A 5258-nucleotide genomic window follows, 5' to 3' on the forward strand; every position below is an offset into this window, starting at 1 on the left:
AGATTGCAGTTTCGATTTATGGGCTTTCTCTACTTTTTTTATGTGACAACTTCATATGTCTCATGGTTCTTTAGGCTCTGTTTGGTAAATATAGCGGATAGCTGATAAGCTAGCTTATAGCTTATAGCTGATAACTAATGACTGATAGTTTATAGCTGATAGCTGATAGCTTATAAGTTAATTAAAGTGTTTGGTAAAAATAGCGGTTGAACTAGCTGATAAATGTAAAATTACATAAAAGGACATTATTAATTCATATAAAATTTATACTACTATAAATTAATATTTAAGATATTTGATAATTTAAATATTTTAAATTTAATAAATGTTTATATATTATTAAATTATTATTTTTCGGTAAAAATTTATTTTCAATTTATTTCGATTCAGTTTCCGGTTATTATACATTAATAAAAAAACTAAAGTTTACAAATTTATTTTAAGAATAAAATAAAAAATAATCAATTCATAAGATTAAAAAAATTTGTTAAAAAGAACGAAGGATAAAACAAAAAAAAAAATACGTATAAATGGAGATAGGAAAAACAAATTACACACATGGAGAAAATTATCATACGTAACAATTTATACGTTATGAATTCATTGTGCTACTGCTATGTGCACAATTGAAAATAAAAATTACATTGCACAATTAAAAGGACAACAACAATAGGAAAAAAAATTGTATGTGTCTTATACTGAACAATGGTTTCGTGGTAGAGATTCAGCCATTGTAAGCTTAATCGTGTGTACATGCAGATGTAGCATCGTTTTTGTTTTGTTTTAAATTATAATAAACTAATTATTAAGGGTAAACATGGGTTTTAGTTAAAGTGGTAAGGGTATAAATGGAATAAAACATGATAAGCTATAAGCTATAAGCTCAAATGCTACTTGGAATAGCTTCTGAAAAATAGCTTATAAGCTCGTGAAATAAGCTATAAGCTCGTTGTAAAAAATCGTTACCAAACAGAGCTTTTTTTGTCAGACGAGCTTATAAGCTATAAGCTCTTTTTTGGGTCTTACCAAACAGACCCTCAGAGATTTTTTATTTTATATTTTGCTATACTCTATTCCTTGATGAATATGTGATAGTGCTAACCAGTTCCTCCGACTTCGTGAACTCGTTGTAAATCGGGTTCCACATAGCTCTAAATATTGTGAGCTATGTGTTGTCATCATGGAGTTCATAGTAACTAAAATCTAATTTCAGGTTTAATTTGGAACCACACCAACAAATATGATAAGTGTATGTCATATTTCTCTCATAATATACTCTCAATAATTTTTTACACAGTGAAATAAAATTGTTCCTCACACACTCAACATTTTTAACATTCGTTTGTGGAACCTAATCCGCTGGGATACCAATTAAATGCCAATGAGACATATATATTTAACTCAAACTCACACACAAAAACAGAAAGGAAATTAATTGTTTTCAACAATATATTTCATTCAATACAATTGGTTAATATACTAAGGCTATATTAATGGCCAGCAAACTTGGTTCCCAAGTAAACACAACCACAAGACAAGTGGTTTATAGTTAAGGGATTTACCTTGAGGAAGGGATTAATAACGGTGGCAACAGCAAAATATAGGTGGGGCTTACTACTTTATTTTGGCCCAATAATAAATTTTCTCAATGATAAAAGAATTCTGCTCTTTTGCCCAACATTTTTTGCTCATTCTCAACTGAAATGACAATTTTACCCCTACGTGAGTTAACTCGCGCCAGTGTAAAATTTTGTGTGACTTAACTCACGCAATTTCTGTGCTCAGTACCAAAACAGACAATAGTGCCTTGTTCCCTAATTTCCTTCATTTCTTCATTCATACATAGGTATAAGCATTCATCCATTCAACCAAAACTCACAATTTAGAAAACATTCATTCAACAATTCGTTAAATCATGCATTCATTCATTCATAATTTAGATACGCAATATTAATGAAAAATAACTAAAATGTCATAAATAAGCGCAAACGCGCAAATGTAAATATATTACAACCAAAATGTCATAAAAATACTACAAATAAAAAAAAGTCATAAAATAAGACTCTACTGCTGCTCCCGCGGACTCCTACTCCTCCTCCGTGGAGCCGACACCTCGTCGAACACGGTATAATCGGACCGGAGGCCTTCCAAAATGCTGAAAAAAGTGGATTTGAAACCACCTCAGGAATCTCCAATGCATGCTCCACTCTGGCTCTCATGCTGCCAATGACCTGCAATGGATCATAAGGATGTCTTACCCACTCCTGCTCAACAATAATCTTCTGGTAGACAGGTTTGGCAGCTATGTACTCAGGAACGGGAGCAGGACCGGCGATAATAGGATGGGATACACGGTAGAACCATTTAATGTACCCATCTGAATGCTTCCATCCCTCGTCCTCCGGGACCGGCTCACCCCTTTCCTGCTGGCTAAGGACATGGACAACAAACTCCAAGAAGGCAGTAGCCACCTCTGCTGGGTCAAGCTGCCCAATCGACGTTGGAGGTCCGGGAATGGTCTGAACATAGTCGTACTGCCTCAGAACCCGCTCTGACAAGTGATGCACCATCTTTTGTTTGTCGACCATGATCCATCCGGAGTACCAGCACACGTCCTGAAAAGGCGTCACGTCTCGTCGGTGCTCGTACGACCTCCAGATGACATAAAAATGCTCCATCGAATCCATTAAGCCTCTGAAGTGTCCAACATCAGCTAACCCCTGGGAGGTTTCCATCTACCCACATACGGGTTCTCCCGTTCATAATCTTCATATTTGTTCCTCGGAACGACATGTCTGAAGTGAGCTATAACCCATCCCTGCAAACACAAAGAGACAAATTTATATCAGCACACATGTATGATACAAAAAACTACATTTACGATTAACTTAAAAAATAAGAAAAAAAATTACCACAAGCTAGCTCATGTAACCACCGCAGGCGCCAACATGTGACCTGGAGGTAAGAGAAGCTGCTCATATAAGAAAGCAAGTCCCATCCCAGCCCATGATCACTCGCCTAACTCATCCATATTCCGAATCGCAAGCAGCCACAACAGATTAATGGTTTTACTGTTCTTGTCGACAAAAAGGGTGTAACCAAGCAAGAGCAACAAAAACACCTTAACACACGTCTCTTTGAGGGCTGTGTAAGTGACATGGGCACCAAAATTATTACTCACCTGCTCCATTGCATCCTCCATCGTAACCAGTAGCTCATTCTCCATCAGCTATACACCTTGGTCATGATCTAAGTCATCCTCCTCAATGAGCCTTCCAGCGATGGGGATGTCTAGAAGACACGTCACATCATCTAGTGTGAAGGTCATCTCCCCAATATTCAGATGGAAGCTGCTGGTCTCCTCATGCCATCTCTCAATCAAAGCAGAAACTAGCCCGTGAGAGATGCTTTTGTACCCAATCAAAAGGAGGGGCCTTAGACCGGATGTATCCATCGGGTCCCAGAACCAATGGTTATCATCTACTGGCAACGGAAGTGACAAGGTAGAAAGCTTAAGTTTCTTCTTGTGTGAGACGCCGGTCATTTTATGCTCCACTTGCAACTGAAATAATTTTTTTTAAATAAGTAAAATAAACATGAAATATTCTAAGTAATTAATAAATGTCATGTATTCTAACAAACACCGTTAAAAAAATTAAATAAGTAAAATAAACATGAAATATTCTAAGTTAAAATTAAATATCACGTATTCTAACAAACACCGTTAAAAAAAAATAATACGTAAAATAATTAGTAACATATCATTAAATTAAATAAAGCAATTATACTTACTACTTTATCTCTCCAAAGCTTGCATGCCACGTGTTTACGGAAGTTCGGTAAAAGAGACAACTCATAAGGCCCCCCCTGAAAAGCCCCCATCCTCATCCTCCATACCAAGCTCAGCGTGCTGCTGAGGTGGCTGCTCATACTACTGCTGAGGAGGCTGCTCACACTGATACGCCTCCTGATATTGCGGCTGATACCCCTCGTGATACTGAGGCTGATACCCCTCCTGATATTGAAGTTGATACGCCTCCTCCTGATAATATTGATAATGATGATGCTGCTCATGCTGATACTGTGTCGGGTCCACCGTCTGGGATGGATCCGTCTGTGACGATGATCCCTCCGCAACATCAACCCTACCAAGTCTCGTGCCCCCCTTCTCCCTCGACATCGACTAGCCAAAGGAGGGCGTAGTGCTTGCTTCTCCCTCCGTGCACTACTAGTAGAGGACTGCTGCCTCCCTAACCTAAATCTGTCAGGCTTCTAAGACATATCCCTCTGAGACATACATGCACAACATTTCAACAAGCAAAAAATCAATGAGACATTTTCATACGGACAATTCAACAACAACACTTATATTTCGGAAGTGTCATTTCATTTCAATCTATAAACTACCACATTGCAGTCAAACTAACTATAATCAACATTAACAAACATATTTCTAACTATAGTGCAACTTTCAATCAACTTAAAATCAAACAATTTCAAATACCTAAAACTACCACATTTCACTTTAAACAACATCTAAAATACAATTCTTAACTTAATTCATCACTAACAATCATAAAAACTAGGGTTAATGGTGCTTTACCCCCTGTAATATAGGTCATTTTCGGTTTTACACCCTGTAAAATATATTTTTTTAATTTACCCCCTGTAAAATATTTTTGTTTTGATTTACCCCCCTAATAGGTCATTCAAAAACCAGAATTTCTGAAGAAAAAAGTAAAAAAATTGGTTTATGAATGACCTATTAGGGGGTAAATCAAAACAAAAATATTTTACAGGGGGTAAATTAAAAAAATATTTTACAGGGTGTAAAACCGGAAGTGACCTATATTGCAGGGGGGCAAAACACTATTAACCCTAAAAACTAACATGCGAGCCAAATTTATAAAAACCTAAAAATGTTAAATTTCTTCAAAAAATTTAAAATTTCAACCAAAAAAATGCAATGAGGTAGGATAAGCAATGCTTACTTGATACAGTGGGAGAAATTGAGTTTGAATGACGCAAGAATGAAGAAAATCAGATTTGGAGGGGGAAAAAATCGTATTTAGAGAAATTTGAAAATATGGGTGTTTTGTTTCTGTTCTGCTGTATATACACTTAAGTCACGCAGAGAACACAACTAGCGTGAGTTAACTCACGTAGGGACAATTTCGGTATTTCAGTTGAGAGCGAGCAATTTTTGTTGGGTAAAGAGCAGAATTCATGATAAAAATGGTAGCAACTCAATCTTCTAT

At 36.4% G+C, this 5258-nt stretch overlaps 1 long non-coding RNA gene across 1 annotated transcript; it reads right to left on the reverse strand.

The window, feature by feature from the left end:
* Positions 1–1078: 1078 nt before the first annotated feature.
* Positions 1079–4447, reverse strand: LOC146897625 (uncharacterized). The gene is made up of 3 exons (XR_015022108.1): positions 3793–4447; positions 2913–3562; positions 1079–2818 (listed from the first exon to the last, which is right to left on the reverse strand). It is a non-coding gene; the product is annotated as an uncharacterized LOC146897625 (long non-coding RNA).
* Positions 4448–5258: the final 811 nt, after the last annotated feature.

This window comes from Medicago sativa, chromosome 8, assembly GCF_051527215.1.
Source record: "Medicago sativa cultivar Bolivia chromosome 8, Bolivia_mono, whole genome shotgun sequence".
NCBI classification, from domain to species: Eukaryota; Viridiplantae; Streptophyta; class Magnoliopsida; order Fabales; family Fabaceae; genus Medicago; species Medicago sativa.